Below are 18026 nucleotides of genomic sequence, written 5' to 3'. Positions count from 1 at the left end.
GTTATACTACTAGTAATACAGTACACAATAACCAGATGTTTTTAACACACAAAAATATTGAAATCTCCAATTTTGCACACAATGAATAAGTACAATAATTCCTTCATTTAACAAAACACTTACCAAACAGTGACAATACTCCTTCTCCAAATCTTTTTTGTAACACCTCCATTAGGTATTAACCTTTCCACAAACATCTAAATGTTAAGTTTTACCGATAAACATTGCCTTATACACAAACTGGCCATTATAAACTTTAGCGACATCTAGTACCAATGTTGGTAATCTACAGTGGTAAAATCAATATTTCGTTTCTATTGCCATTGGTGCACGTAACCTAATAAAAACCAATATGTAATTTAATTTCCTAGAACTTTTTCTTACCAAAATAAACAGAAAAGATAATTCAAGTTATAATTTGTGCATATGAATCTGCAACACCCACGTTATTCTGTCTACCAAGTTTCGGAAAGATTTTATTTATTTTTTACACACTTAACAGGACATTAAAACGTTTTACGTGGTACTGACAATATTTTCGCAGAGCTAAGTTTTCCTATAACTGGAAGGGTCATTATAATTTTACTCGGTAGTTATAAAACGACTTCACTGTAAAACAGAAAATTGGCAATAGTAAAAATTGAGGAAAAATATAATTTAGTAACCCAGCCATCACATAACTGTACCTTCCACAGTAGTTCAGAGGTAAGTCTGTGGGATTATAACGCTAAAAATCGGGTTTCGATACCGAGGTGGGCAGAGCATAGATAGCCCGTTGTGTAGCTTTCTACTTAGCAATAAACAAACAAACCATCTTATAATCATCAGTAATGAGTCTTCCTTTATCATCCCCATGGGTTCTACACCCATCTTAATATTTTACTTACTCTTAATGATATTTAACGAAATTTTTACTATTAATTTCTAGCAGTCATTATAAAATACTTTAATTTTATCCCTTGCTTTTTGTGAACCAACTGCGACCAAAAAAACGTTTATTAAAAGATTGATTTCTAAAGGTGTGGGAGAATAACTTAGCTCGTTTAATAGAAAAATAGCTGGATAGAAAAAAGTAGAGATGATATAAACGGAGTTCAATCAATCTGAATTAATTTCATAAGGGGGCACCTCACGACTCCTTGTTAGCACCTTTACTCTTTATGATTTACATCAGTAGCATAGGTCATAGATTAAGGAATGGATTTATAAATTGCTTAAATTTGCTGTCGATATTTACACAGTTGGTTGTTGCTGGCAGTGAGAAGGAGGATATTTTAATTACAAAAGGATTTGGATTGTTTGGCGAACAAATAGTTATTACTCATGTTTATTCTAGTTCTACAATAAACTCTAACTTACCTGATTCTATTATTGTAATAAATTTTCCTTGTTAGTCAGGATCTCCTATTCAGGAAAAAAAAAGGTCATTCCATTCAATAAAAACAAAGTTGTTGTTTTTTCCAAGTTCCACTTTTAGCCTAACATCGATAAAACTAACTTTACAATACACGCTGCAAGCAGTTTCACTCGCAGGATATCAAACCATCACTTCATTACTATCAAGGCAGGCTGAAGTAAGATTTATTAAGCAGAATAAAACGCAACATTTACAAACCTTAGACATTAACAAGTTGAAAATATCTGGTCAGGACTTTCTAAATGAATACCTCAAACTCAAATTTTCAAAGAATCACCATTTTTAATATCAAATCATACAAAATAGCTACAATAATAAAAAATTAGAAAAAAAGAACAAGAAACAAAATCCTAATTGACAGAATCATACAAAAGAACAATATGGGAAACGACCCAAAACATACCTTCAAATCAAAAACAATAACCAGGTGAGTATCTGAAATAATATATTTCTTTTAATAACAAAATATGTCTTGAACATTTCTAGTCTGATGCATCTCTACAGTATTGCTTAATTTCAGACCGTCGGTGTTATATTTATTTACCAGATCACATATTAGAATTATTTGAATTTATCTGTGCATGATAAGTGTTTAAAATAGCGAACATGAAATACAAAAATATAACTATAATTAACATAAAATCATTCTGAGACCAACAGAGATCACATAAAATGGCAAAAGGCATTAAAGTATAGAAAGAACAATGAAAATTTCAAAGACTGTTAGCTAAAATTTTGCATAATGTAACACTTTTCAAGCATATTCTTTTGAGGATGACAAATATGAGAAATATAAACTTATGATGCCTGGTTGTAGCGCATTGAAATGTCAACATGTATTGTAAAACTCTTTGAAGATAGTTTCAATTCAAAGCCATATTTATTCATGAAATATATCCCATAGAGATGCATTCGTTTATTTGTTTGCAATTAAGCACAAAGCTAGACAATGGGCTATCTGTGCTCTGCCCATCACGGGTATCGAAACCTGGATTCTAGCGTTGTAAGTCCGCAGACATACCGATGTGCCACTGGGGAGGTGGGGGGGGTGGGGGTGGCGAGAGGCATTCGAATTCTATGTCTTTCACGTTACGTAGTAGGATTATTGAACTTTATTGTTTTTTTGGTCTGAAATCCTACCATCACCTGTAGTTCATAATAGGCAATTCCCTCATTTTATTTGTCTAGAAAGTGTCTGATTGAACAATTGTGATGACTTAATTTCTAGTTCCAATCCGAATAAGACTAAATATTCATTTCTATAAGTTAAATAACATCAGGACAAATTAACTTATTAACAAAAGTGGGGTGGTTCAGCTAATCAGTGTTTTCTAAATTGATTTCATTAGCACCATCACTGTTTCTCCTTTTTCGTATTTGTGTTCTTGACAAATTTTTATGGGTCACTTTCTTTGTTTAGAGCAGAAAACTGTAGCCCCAACTTGACTGTCTCTGACAGAAGTTGATGGGCTGGACATGATCATGTAATTAACTTGCCAAGCTGCAAATTGGAGGTTCAAATTCCGAATCCATTGACACACACACCACATGTTTAGTTGAAGGAACGTTATAAAGGTAACAGTCAATCCTGCTTTTTGGTTAAGAGTAGCCAAATAGACGGCGGGTACTACTGATTGGCTGCTTACTCTCTAGTGAGCAGTAATGAATTTTGTGATCTTTGGCTTTATCCATGTTTCACATAATGTTATAATTTGAAGACCCTAATAAAATATTTGAAATATAATCTAAGTTTGAAAATACACTTTAGCTTTTGAAAATCTGCAAAGTTCATCTACCAGCTAAAATTTCCAAATTATTTAAATGTTCCTATATGTCAGCATCAATCGCTCTAATAATTCTACTGTTTCGAAAAGATATTCTGAGCTGTCTATCAGCAATCTTTGTGGCTGGCTTTTATTTCAATGGCAAGCTGAACATTTTTATAAGTAGCGCATCCACATTTTTTTTATTTGATGTACGTGCCATAATCTTGAGTGATATTGATGAACTTATGTGAATTAAGTTGGGTATTCTACATCTTCACAAGGCTCTATATCCATAAAATAATCTCCAGTATTATCGTGAGCTTTGTTGATGACACATTTTTCTGATAAATCATTCAAAAATAAAAGAACGAGTATTAATAACTGATCACCATCAAAATTTTCACCTGGTAAGTTACTTGATATTAGTACATCTTTCTGGTGAGCATAGCTGGCTGCTGATTTCATCTAGTTTTTTTAGAAATAATCTCGAGCCGAGTCTATCATAAATAATTCCCATGAATCCTGGAAAATTGAAAAGGACATGCGAAGACCTGATTAATTTCGGTAGGTTCTTTCATAAATAGGTTATTTTAATCAACATTATATGGAAACAGCATAATAAGTAATATGTTCTGTCTCCATTACTCATGATAAAAATTAGAATAGTATAATATCTACTGACCTATGAGCAAGAGTTATCTTCAAACTGAACAAACGGATTTTTCCTTTTTAAAGACAAAATACTTACTTCCAAAAATCGCTGGTAGTATACAAATGTGTGTGTCTTTGCTGCAAGGAAGTCTATATTGGGCCAACAGATCGAACCTTGGGTATTAGAATCAAGGAGCATGTGCATAATAGCCCTTTCAATAATTCTGGAATCTACAACCACCTAAGCAAAGACTGTAACGAAAAACCGAACAGATACTCGGCGAAAAATGAATGAATGCTAATAGAAAAGAAAGCACTCCTAATTCGTAACCCACAACCTAAGCTAAACAATCAACTAGCTACGTCACTGTATCTCAAACTATGATCAACTCATCGTGCCTGAGTTGGACAAAAAATGAAAACTTCATCCAACAAACAAATGTCAATATCTACAGATCTAGCATTTAGCAGACACAGGATCCATAAATATAGTTAATAATTCATTTCCATTACTCCTGTCATTCCACTGCATTCATTAGAGTTTCATCTGATTTAATTTTATCAGCAAGTTGCTACACATGATTCATTCATTTCCATTATTTCTGTGGATAAATCTCTCATCCCGTTACATCGAACAGTTCGATCTGAAATATGTTACCTCAGAATCAAAACACCTTAACAATTTGATTCAATCAATGGTGTTGTAGATCTTGAAAAAGAAAATTGTGGCACATGATCAAATCTATAAAAAAAGATAACAGAAAATGGTTCTATCCAAATTTTAATATTAATCATCTTCTTTCACATTGATCTTGGTATCAATAATTTTATCTGTGCATGTGTATTAAATGGCTAGATCAGAAACATTGGTTTGTTTTAGCGCAAAGCTACACAATAAAATACCTATGCTTTGTCCATTGTGGGGAACTGAGCCCTGAATTCTAGCATTGTAAGTTTGTAATGTTGCTGTTAACCCATTGGGGGACTCAGAGATATTATGTTTAGCTATGGCTATCCCCAATTTTGAGCTAATGATGGGAATAAAAGCAGTAAACAGCAGCATTTATCTAGCTTTTAGCTGAAAAAATGACATTAAGTACAATTTTTGTAATGCAAGCGTAGCTGAAAGTGCAAAGCCCTTCTTCTTTGCAGCCCAGCATGCTAACCAAGCCTTATCCAATCCCATTTCCTCTCTGATTAGCAAATACACTTGCATTTAAAAAAATATAATTATTTTTAGGTCTTAAGGTTATCAGTTTGTTTTATGGTTTCAGAAAATTACCTATATCAATTAACAAAAATATGTTTCATGATAAGCTGTTATTGACATTTTATTATTCGTTTTCTTATTTATTTTACCTTTCACATGGCTTTCTCGAAATCAACCAGAGGGCGCTGCTGTCTTAGGATAAGGGTGACATCATAGTTCGACAGCAGAGGGTCTGTTACTATAGGTGGATGGTGTTACCAAAGTTCTATAAACAGATGGTCTTACTAGGCATATTGTGTGTGTTTTACAAATATTGATGGTGTTTCTATAGGCATATAGTTTTACTATAGTCCCATAGAACTGCGTACAGATTTCAACTTGTCTCAACTTATGTTTATAGTTTTCATTACATTTGTTTCATTACATATGTTTTACAAAGGCGGATGGTGTTACTAGACAGATAGTTCAGTAAGATGATGAGTTCATTGTAGGTTGTTTCAACATCTATATTTTATAAGTAAATCTATTATTTTTACTGATTATATTTCTATGTACTGTGTATAACAATAAATACGTTCTTGACAAAATATTTCATAGGATAGTGTTACTTTAAGTGGATGACGCTACTAAGGACAATATTATCGTAGTTTGTAAGATGATAAATTAGTCAACAGTATTTTACCATATTTGCATAGCATACTTTTTTACAAATATCTTTCCTGAACAGGACAAACTTTTTGTGATAATATCTCTCTAAATATCATGCGATAATTTAACATACAATTTTATTGCTTCACTTTATACACATTTTTCACCAGTTTAGCTTTATGGATTAAATGTATCCTTATGCTATTCCTCTACCCGTATAAATATGATTTTTATTGTATTACAGTAAATGAGTTCTTGATAAAATATTTCCTTTTACACATTAACAGTTACTTTATAGTTTTCACTTCCCTGTGTTTTACAAAGGCTTACAGTGCTTCTATGGGTGGACGCTGTTATTATTATAAGGTCTTACTAAGGACAGTGTTGCTTTGGGCAAACTATGAAACTAAGAGCAGTATTTCTATTGTTTCATAGTATTTTAACATACCTGTCATTTTCCATTTACAAACAAAAGCATTATTTCAATGAGACAACTATTATAACACTGTTACATATGTCAGTTTTTATCATACACACTATCTTAATTTATCAATTGTTTAAAGAGGTAAATATTATAGCAAATAATTTACCTTACATACTTTTACAATTATCTGTCATTTTCTGTATAACACACTTCACTAATTCATTAGTTCTATAGTTTTGCTTCTATATCTAATTTGTGTTAAACACTTTTTGCATTTCTGACTTTTATACGTAAAACACTTATTGCTAGTTCATTTATATAATTAATATATTCTGTAGCATCTATCCACTTTGAAGAGAATACTTGTTTATATTTCAAGTTTAGCTTTGTAAGTTGATTTGTTTTGCTAAAGTTTAAAGGATCAACTTGGGATATGACGGTGGGTAAAAGAAAATATGAGGCTTAGCTAACTAATGAATAAATTTTTTTTATAAAATTCTTATCAATGCTATAAGTGTAGTTATTAGTTTAGTTGCCAATTTTGATTTCATTCCTTTAAGTCGCAAACTCAATAATTATTTTTGCCTCAAATTTTTTGACACGTAAGGTGATTTTTATTAGATATAAAAACTTTTTGTCAATACACACCAACAAACCACAGCAAGCAAGAAGCCCCCCCCAGTGGTACAGCGGTATGTCTGCGGAGTTAAAACGCTAGAAACCGGGTTTCGATACCCGTGGTGAGCAGAGCACAGATAGTCCATTGTATAGCTTTGTGCATAAATTCAAACAAACAAAACAAAAAGCAAGTAAGAAAGTGACACTCGATAGTAGGCAATTTTAGCTTTAGGATTGCAACCCTTTTATTTGGAACAGTCCTATACTTTACATAACCAACCAGATTCTTTAAAATATATGGTGGTAGTTTTTTCTCTGTAAAACAGTGTTAAGAACTTTCTTTATAGTAACGCCATGGAATCTAGATTAACAATTTCTTGCACTCGGTACAGCTGTATCAAGCATCATTATTTACTCTAATTGCTTAAGCTAATATCACATGACGCTAAACGCTTTTTAATTAGGAGAATTTCATAAAATCTGTGCTTAAAAGTTGGCAATGAATAATAACTGTCCACCCATATGATTCTTTTGAAAGCTTGAGCTAGAAACTACTAATCTAGTTTGCTTGTCCTAACCAATACTTATGTATCTACTCGTCCTTTCACCCTATAGTTTTGCTGCTCTAAATCAGCCGTCTTTAATTCGAATTACAAAAAAAAAGGTCCACCTTTACTCTTAGGTGAAGCTGTAGTACAAATGTCAGACTGATAGCTCACGTGTTTTTTTGCGTAGGCGTGCGCGAAAATTTTGGTCAAAATTAAGCGGTTTTTGTTAAATAACTTTGCACATATGGCTTATATTTAGATCAGAGTTGACACCTAATTGTAAGTTGCACAGATCTATCAGTGCAACAAATTTGAAAAAAAAATCCATTAAAGTTAAGTATGTTTCTTTATATAAAAAAAGCCCGTTCTTTCGGTGCGAATATATTACAAAAAAAAAAGGAAAAATTCAATCAAAATTGGAGATTTTATATCTCGTGTAGTTATTAACTGATTGCCTAGAAATTTGGTATGTGAAGTAAGGGTCCAGTAGCGCACATCCACGAAAAATATATGATAGTTTGAATTACACATTCCGAGCTAAGGAAAGTGGAAAATGGCAAAACTATCATACTTGTTAAGTCTTGATATATAATGTATGCTATTTTGTAACTTCTTGGAATATAAGTTGAATAAGAAACACATCAGTATTTCTTAGTTTCTGAGAAGTGTGATTAATGTTAAATACAAGTCCCTGGCATCCTTTAAGAATCTCGAAAACGAAACTTATTTATTTATACTGAATGCAATATAGCTGATACAATTAAGGGTTGTTATTTTAATGAAGAGGTAAAACTTAAAGTTAATATTTTATTGGATAACGGTGATTTGTATATATATATAAAAGAAATTCACAATGTTAGAGTTTGTTGTTGTTTGTTTTAAAGCCAAGCCACATTGAGCTATTTGCTGTGTCCACTGCGGGGAAATGGAACCCCGGATTTTAGCATTGTAAGTCTGTAGCCTTACCGCTGTCCCACCATGGGACCACAATGTTAAAGATAAAAACTGTTCGACTGAACACACTACAGTAACTCTCGAACTTAGTGCTTCGATTACTGTATCTCCGGGTGAAAAACAACATCTACATAAGCCAGATAATAAACTTAACACTTTACAAAAGTCAAGTTAAAGAATGGATATCTGTAATGTAATAGAAATAAATTTGGCTCATGCAACAGTGATTTAAAAAAAATCAAAGCATAATCTGATCCAAGAAAAACTTATATAAAAATGACAGTATATAAATGATAATTCACGTTCAGGTGTTACCCACCTTCGCGGATTAATAATCCATGTTCAGGTGTTACTACGATCATGGATTAATAACTTATGTTCAGGTGTTAATCCGATCACGGACTTATGTTCAGGTGTTAATCCGATCATGGATTAATAACTTATATTCGGGTATTACTCCGATCATGGATTAATAACTTATGTTCAGGTGTTACTCCAATCATGGATTAGTAACTTATGTTCAGGTATTACTCCGATCATGGATTAATAACTTATGTTCAGGTATTACTCCGATCACGGATTAATAACTTATGTTCAGGTATTATTCCGATCATGGATTAATAACTTATGTTCAGGTGTTACTTCGATCATGGACTTATGTTCAGGTGTTACTCCGATCATGGATTAATAACTTATGTTCAGGTATTACTCCGATCATGGATTAATAACTTATGTTCAGGTATTACTCCGATCATGGATTAATAACTTATGTTCAGGTGTTACTACGATCATGGATTAATAACTTATGTTCAGGTGTTACTCCGATCATGGACTTATGTTCAGGTGTTAATCCGATCATGGACTTATGTTCAGGTGTTACTACGATCATGGACTTATGTTTAGGTGTTACTCCGATCATGGATTAATAACTTATGTTCAGGTGTTACTCCGATCATGGACTTATTTTCAGGTATTACTCCGATCATGGATTAATAACTTATGTTGAGGTGTTACTCCGATCATGGACTTATGTTGAGGTGTTACTCCGATCATGGACTTATGTTCAGGTGTTACTCCGATCATGGATTAATAACTTATGTTCGGGTATTACTTACCCAGAAGCAAGTGCACTTTATATTCAGTCTAGCTAAGTATGAAATGCGTTCCTTTAGTAAATGTGCTCTTACAATGACTCCTACTGATAATTCCGTAGAAATATAAGATAAAGAAAGTGGATAAACATATATAACACAGGTAGCTTTGACAATCCCAAAATTTCCCAAATAAAACTTTCTGAAAATCAATGACAAAAATACAAGCCTTTTTAAGAATATTACAATGCTGAGCGAGTTCCGGAATCATTTATTTAAGAATAGTAATAAATAAACAAATTTTTAGGGAATAATATATAATGCATTTTCTTTAGTGTCCTTTGAGAAATTCATGCTGTAATAAAGAAATTACGCTTGAGTTTTTAATAGTATTTTAATAGTTATTAACAGCAATAAGACGTTATTTTTATCTGGGTATCTACTACAAGATCATGATCTTTCCTCATGTTTTTTTTTTTTCATATACCTGGTGGAACACCCGTAAGTCTATGGATTCATAACGCTAAAATCAGGGGTTCGATTTCCCTCAGTGGACACAGCAGATAGTCCAAAGTTGCTTTTCTATGAAAACACACACTCATTTTTTTTTTATTTTTACGTAAAGTTATTTTAGCAGTTGCTGGTACATGGTACATATCTTCAAAATTGAGGTTGTGAGCTTCAGCGACCGCAAACAAACGTCGGTGATCTTTTCACTTAATAATTCGTTTATTTATTTCAGCTAACGATATTTGACAATATTTAATGCTTGAACTTAAATTTGTATTTGAAAGAGGTTTTAGTTTCTTTTACCAAGTTAATTGAGTAAAATGATGAGTATTATTTTTTAGGACTCTTAACCCTTTTTTAAATTTTAATTATTCATTTAGTATTATTAGATAAAGTTCGAAAGATAATTTTTTTATGAATTGTTACATCTTAGCGCGGGATAGAGATTTAATTAATAAAAACAAGTTTGAAATTATTTTAAATAGATAGTAATTTATCAAAATTGCGTATAAAAATGTCTTTGATAATGCCCATCTTCCAACCTTACTAAAAATACATTCACGAAATATTTCAATTAAAAATTAGTCTTCGATGTTAATATTCCTGTAAGTTTCATTTTCTAATCAACAGATGGCGATAACAAATATTAATAATTTCTTACTGTACCCACACATATATTTTTTAGTGAGCGTTTTACAAAAGTGGGTTAGTTTAGTTGTTTATTTTAAAGCAAAGCCACATTAGGCTATCTGTTGTGATCACTGAAGGGAATCGAATCCCGGAATTTAGCGTTGTAATACGTAAAATTACCGCTGTGCCACCGAGAGAAATCAAATCTCGATTTTTGTGTTTTAAGTCTATTATTACCTTACTGCTGTCCCACCAGGTGACTACGAAAATAGATTCATAATTTTCATTTATCTGCAGCTCCAATAATAACTCGTATTTTATAAAATTTTTCATTTCAAGTGCTTTATAATTATCTGTAAATATCCATTTGTTTGGGCTCTGTTTGTAGAGACTGATAATTTAGTAATACATATAAACGTTTCAAGTATTCGAAATTCAATATGTAAAAGTAAAAAAAAAAAAAACAAACAAGGGCACAAGAAAATTCGTCGATTATTTGATATTTATGTAATGGTCTAAAATATGCAAATAAAACTTATAAGCACAAATATCTTCACTGGTTTCATTTGAAATGAATATAAGTTCAAAGCAACACTTTACAGTCAGTGTCAAAAATAAGAAATATGGTGCTATAATCTATGATTAACTTGTTGGTGGTTTCCACTTTTACTCGTTTTATTATCTTTAACCCTAATTTTTACGATAGGAGAAGGGGTCTCTAGATGCCCTTGGGACGTTGAAAAGCTTCTAACTTCTAGTGCAGCAAGACAAGACATGGCCTAGTTTTATGCATGCTGGGCTTTGATAGGAAGATCCCAGAGTCGAGCCGCGATATGTTCATGAACTCTCTCAACACAGGCTCAGTCAATTTTACTGACCACGTGACCTCTTTGTACTCGTTTAAAGTCTTTATAGATTTGATACTGTTAACTTTTAATATAGTATGTATATTTTCAAAAAAGTTGGCAGTTTTTCAGTAAACATTATAAGTCTTTCACATACAAAAAAGTCATATTATTAGTGAAGTATTTAAATGAACTAAAAATGATTTGTCCGTGAATATATTGAGTATTTGTTTTGAATAGCCCGTGTGCAAAGTGATTTTCGTGTTAAGATTAAAAATACTTTTCTTCATCTCAAAAATCTCAAATTTCATTTGAGTTATCTTTGAAACCTCCTAAATACATTTCAAACGTTTGTTTTCTGTAAAACTCTTTACATTTTATATGTTATTTTCTCCACCCTAGGTATATACACGGTTGGTCAATTTGACCGACTTCGTAATCACCAAAAAAGATCGAAATAAATCTAAATTACCATTTTTTATTTCTAGAATGACTTCATATTATAACATGACACTACATTCGGTTATCTTAGATAGCTTTAAACTCGCAACTGTATACATCTTTTTATAATTAAATTTTATTGTTTTATTGCCCTTTTAACCGTGTCTAACTACTATTCGCGCCATTTAAGTTGTAAATCACTTGGGGAACGTGAAGCTCACGTTATGCTATCAAATTACCTTACCCATCAGCTGATCGAGTGTGCCTCGAGAAACACTTTTATGATACTATTTTTATTATTTATTTTATCTAATCTAACCTTAACTAACATAAAGAGATCCGTATTTTTACGTCCTAGTTACTTTTATAATAATAACTAAAGGATAAACTTAAAAAAAAGGTACTTACCCGAGTATTCATTTTTCTTTGCTGTCGAATATTGATGACACTTAATCCTACTTTTTATACTAATGGTAGTAGTGCATTAAATAATTCTTATTTAATTAAATAATGCACCAAAGAACATAGAATAATAATATGCAAAAAGCAGACAATTTCCTCTAACAATCACATTTTTCCTGGCTTTCTAACTATGCGACAAGAGCTGTTACAAATTTATCCAAGCTAGTCATTACCTTTCCCGTGGGAAGGGAGCCTGTACTACAAGCGCAATATAATACGTCATTTGATAGATGAAAACCTTGGCTTTCTGTAAGTTACAGGTGATATATGATTAAATGTAAGAGAGAACTATTAACAAATCTTGAAAGAAAGGATGTGACAGGTGGGTGTGGCAGGAGGGTCTGATTTTCTATTTGATAGTTCTGTAATCAAACAAAACTGAAGACTATAAACATTATGGTTTGTCTGAGCAATGACGATTTTATAGTAAGTAATTTACGTTTAATTTCATTGTTACTGGAGGGGTGGTGGATAAAATATAGAAGAGAAGATACCTAGAGAAAATGTGTCACGTGTGTCACACAAGAGGCAATTCAGGAATTTTTTAATAATTGTCTTATAGAATTAAGAACTTAAAACTTACATACCATTAACATATGGATTATTAGCTAAGATCGTATGCTATGCTAATTGGTATAAAGTAAACAAAAAGTAGTTTAATAAAATTTTGAATGTAAGACACTAAAACCTTGTGTCATGCACAGTAAATGATACCCATGGCGATAGGGTGAACATATTCTGCATTTTGAGTTGTGGGGATGTTATAAGAGTGACACTATATCCCAGTTTCGAATAAAAATAATTGGATAGGCAGCAGTATTTTTTAAACTGGTTGTCTACCTTCTGGTCAGTAGTACTAAATTAATGATGGCTACATACTTGAACTCTAGGGTCTCTGACCTGGCCTTTTAGACCACATGTTACATAAGGTGCCGTTCAGATTGAAAATACCTAATCTAGTGCAAAATATTTGTATAAAAATTCAAGCTCAATCAACATGTTTAGTTTAAGGTCATGTTTTCAAAACTTTCAGGGTATATTTCTATCCAGTTGGCTTAGAGTGAAGGTTGCTGACATTTTTTAACTCTCAAACTGTGCATAAGTAGATGTAACTAATAATGAAGAGCACACCACAACTACAATAAAATTTCTCAACTTTCCAAAAAAAAAAAAAAGAAGAAACTAGAAAAAAAAAGATTCATACTTTAACGAAGACCTAAATTTACATAGTGGTTTATTGAAAATCTCTGAAAATATTCTGATAGATGATATTGTTTTGATCTTAACAAAGTATTTATATAAATTTGCTTAAAGCATTAAAAGAAGTAAACTGGCCACTCTCGTATCTCACGATCGTCTAACTGCCCACTCCTGTACCTCACGATTGTATAACTGACCACTCGCCCCCCAGTGGTACAGCGATATGTAAACTTTAAATCTTAATGTTGCATCATTATTATTCTTGTCGCTTAATGTAAGCCTTTTACAAAAATATCGACTCACAAAACATTCAACAATGTAAAGACATTGTGAATTTATTGCAAATCCTTGATAATAAATTTCTTGTGAATTTTCTTTATATAAATTATAAACTACTCTCACACCGTCTAGTGTTACCTATCTTTCTGTAACAGGAGCTCGACTCGCAGTCTGCGGGTTCGAATCCCAGTCCCACCAAACATGCTCGCCCTTTCAGCCGTGGGGGCGTTATAATGTGACGGTCAATCCCACTATTCGTTGGTAAAAGAGTAGCCCAAGAGTTGGCGGTGGGTGGTGATGACTAGCTTCCTTCCCTCTAGTCTTACACTGCTAAATTAGGGATGGCTAGCCCTCGTGTAGCTTTGCGCGAAATTCAAAAACAAATAAAACAAACAAACAAACTATCTGTCAATAAATACTATGGTATACCATGTCTAGCTACTATGGTGTTCACAAAAGCCTTGGCGATCTTTTCTGCTTTCTGATCAGGTAAGCATATAGCCTCAGGAAACCTAGTCAAGTAGTCCGCAACTACTAACACCTATTTGTTTCCTGCGTAGGACGTAGGCAATGGGCCTAATATGCCCATAGTCACTAGCTGAAAAGGTGTTGCTAGATTCAGCATTCTTTGCTAGGAAGCGTTCTTAAAGTGTGGACTCGTTTTTCGTTTTTTGACATTCTATGCACGAGTCACAATAATATTTAATATCTTTTCTTATCCTACTGTATGCTTTAACAAAAGCTAGGTGTGCTGCAAATGGCATGTCATCATAACTTTAGTTTTTAAGTCACGTGGTACAACTATTTGTAACGACCTGTTATCTTTAACCCTTTTACATAAGATATTTGAATCTAACTGTATCGCTGTATCTTCTCCTTGTAATACTTTGTTTTGTAAGGCATTTAATAACGGATCTTTCTTTTGCTCACTAATCACATGATCTAAATCCCAAATTACTTCTAATTCATCTTTATTTTCAGTTTTTACTTCTCTTACTTTATTAATTATCTGTTTTTCTTCAGTTTCTGCTGCATTTCCTATTCTAATTCTACTCAGACCATCAACATTAGAATGCTTCCTACCTTGTCTATGTACTATTTCAAAATCATAATCCTGTAACAATAATGCCCATCTTGCTAACCTAGTGGAGGGGCCTTTTAGTGTCATTAACCATCTTAATGGTGCATGATATGGGATAATAGTGAACTTCTAACATACAGATAACAACGGAAAGTTTTGATTCCATGCACTACAGCTAAGCATTTTTGTTCTGTAACTGAATAGTTTACTTCAGCTTTTCCTAACTGTCTACTTTGATATGCTATAGGGTGTTCTTTTCCATTTTCATCTAACTGTAATAATACTGCTCCTATAGCGAAACTTGAAGCATCTGTGCTTAAGATAAACTCTTGGGCTACTCTTTTACGAACGAATAGTGGGATTGACTGTCACATTATAACGCCCCCATGGCTGAAAGGGCGAGCATGTTTGGAGTAACGGGGATTCGAACCCGCGACCCGCAGATTGCGAGTCGAGTGCCCTAACCACCTGGTCATGCCGGGTCATAAGATAAACTCTTTACTGAAATATGGATAGCTTAAAATTGGTGCTTTTAATAAAGTTTTTCTTAGTTTCTCGAATGCTTCCTGTCTTTTATCTGAAATGTTATTTATTTCTTAGTTAATTCAGTTAAGGGTTTTGCTAATAATGCGAAATGTGGTATAAACGTTCTATAGAATCGTACAAATCCTAAAAATGCAAGAACATCTTTTTTGGGCACTGGATAATTTCTACAAACGTCTAACATTTTAGAGTCAGATTTTACACCATCTGTGGTCACCAAATGACCTAAATATTCTACTTCTTTTTTCAGGAATTGACATTTACTTGGTTTAAGCTTTAAATTTGCTTTCCTTAATCTATCAAATACATGCCTTAACTTCTCTTAGTGTTCTTCAAAACTTGCAGCGAACACTATAACATCGTCTAAGGAACAAACAAATTCTGAATCTTGCAAGCTTGATAATACAACATACATTAACCTCTGGAATGTTGAAGGGGCATTGCATAAGCCAAAAGGCATTCTATTAAACGATTTTTACCTGAAGGTAATATAAAAGCAGTTTTAGCTTTATATTTTTCATCTATCCCACCTGCCAATACCCACCTTGTAAATCCATACATGAAAAGTACTTACTCTTATCTAACCTATCTAAAGTTTCTTGGACATTAGGAAGTGGGTAGATGTCTTTGACTCTTACTCCATTCACTTTTTGAAAATCTACACATAATCTTAATTTTCTGTCCTTTTTAGGAACTAATACAACTGGAGATGCAAATGGACTACTACTGTCCTCTGTTACTCCTTGTTCAAGCATCTATTTTACACATTCTTTTAATTCTACCCTGCGTTTTTCTGGTACTCTGTAGGGTCTCTGTGCTATAGACTTACTGTTATTCAACACTATCTTGTGTCTAACTTTATTTGTTCAACCATTAGGGTCATTTTCTTCTACAAATATATCTCTATACTCTTCTAAAAATGTTATTAACGGTGTATACCATGTGTAAAGACCTTATAAATTTTGATGTATTTTGTTCAATGTCAGTCTTAGAATCAGTTTCTTTAGTATAACCGTAAGTTACTTCGAGTTAGTCACTTGTGAGCTCCACTCGCTACTGCAATCCCCAATTAAATAAATTTGGTGTAATCGGCAATACAGTCGAAGCTCCAATGACTAGCCTTAAGGGTACTCCCCATTACTTTTTACTTCATCTCAAAAAGCTCAAATGTTATTTGCGTAATCTCTTAAACCTTCTAAAATAAATTCAAACAGTTTTTTTCAGTAAAATTATATATTCCATCTGTTCTCTTTGCCCTAACTCTATACAAGATTGGTCAAATTGACAGGTCTTGCAACCACCAAAAAAATGAAATCGAAATAAATCTAAATTACGCTTTTTTCAATTTCTAGAATGGCTTCAAGTTGTAACGTGAAACTGCTTTTGTTTATCCTTTAATCTAAAATCTGTCTATTCTAAATGTGCCTGTCCATGAAAAATTTTCGTTTGTCCATTAACCTAATATCTATCTCTTTTCATACTTTGTCCATTGTGAATTTGACAATCTTCCTTGAATTCTTTATTAGTGTTTAGGTCTATTTTTGCGTGTACCGGGAACAATCAATTACATTTAGGAATTATTCTATTACGGCTGTTAATATTGTACTATGGTAAAATACTATGTTTATTATCACATGAAGGTCGTGGCTTGTACCCTGAGCACGAGTACAACATTTGACCCCTTCCAAGGCCATATCCGTGTATGTAATGCATTAGTATACTAAGTTTTACTTTGTAAAGTGACAACTTTATCTGCTAGCAGTAAATGGACAATCGAAAATATCCTGGACAGGCATTTTCCAAAATAGACATTTTGACGAATCTGCCCATTGAAATGAACAGTTGACGACCCAGAGTCTGTTTACAAGTGCATTGAACATTGTAACAGGTTCCGGTTTCCCACCAATTTAAAAATGTGATCATACCAAAGAGAACGCATGACGAACGCTAATGATTTTCCTCACTCCTTTAGTAAATGGGGATTATAGCTTATAGTACCTTTATAGAGTCAATTTAAATCTTCTTTAGCTGTAGAATTGCCTCGCAAAGGGAAAAATACGTAATGAAATTTATATAACAAGTTGTTTCAAATTTTAATACTGATTATTTTTTCAGATTTTAGAAAATCCAAAAACAATTAAAAATATGTTGCATATTGAGGGCACTTTGCATCGAAAAGGGCAGGGTTCGAATCCTTAGAACTCTGCTCCTGACAGACGTGCTCAACGATCTGAGTTAGCTCTCGCATGCTAGAGAGATTTCATCATTTTCGTGTCACGTGCAGTTGTAGTCATTCAATAATATTTTATTTAAGAGATCATCTGAAATTGTGTATATGACTCAGTAACTTTTTTCTGTAATAAATCAAGGCCTATCACAGATGACTCCGGCCACATGTGTTTTCAGTTTATTCTTTAAATGCTGAACCCATTGTTAATGCGGGAATGCATATACTAAAAGCTTGATGGGCCTATTTTTTCAGTGAGCCTGGAGCTGCAGCTTCACCAGCCCCTGCCTTGATCTGGTTCTGTGTCTACAGTATCTCCAGCCTTGTTTTCTTACTTTTTTTTATGATCCCTATTTGCAAGTTTTTAAATTTCTAATTTTTTATTTATTTTGTATGCTGGATTTTTATTTTCAACTATGGGCAAAGGATTATTTGATATTGTAGCTAACTTTATATATTGTAATGTTAATAATCATAGCTA

At 32.8% G+C, this 18026-nt stretch overlaps 1 protein-coding gene across 2 annotated transcripts in view; it reads right to left on the bottom strand.

The window, feature by feature from the left end:
* Positions 1-261, bottom strand: part of LOC106466365 (inactive rhomboid protein 1-like) — a 65999-nt gene extending 65738 nt beyond the window's left edge. Inside the window, exon 1 of one of the 2 annotated variants that reach the window (XM_022394358.1) lies at positions 124-261. The gene's annotated coding sequence lies outside the window, so the exon portion shown is untranslated. The remainder of the gene's footprint in view (positions 1-123) is intronic. The other variant, XM_022394359.1, reaches the window with a different exon arrangement.
* Positions 262-18026: the final 17765 nt, after the last annotated feature.

Source organism: Limulus polyphemus, unplaced genomic scaffold (assembly GCF_000517525.1).
Source record: "Limulus polyphemus unplaced genomic scaffold, Limulus_polyphemus-2.1.2 Scaffold2237, whole genome shotgun sequence".
Classification (NCBI taxonomy): domain Eukaryota; kingdom Metazoa; phylum Arthropoda; class Merostomata; order Xiphosura; family Limulidae; genus Limulus; species Limulus polyphemus.
The sequence above is the reverse complement of the archived record's forward strand: the minus strand, read 5'-3'. Positions and strand labels throughout refer to the sequence as shown.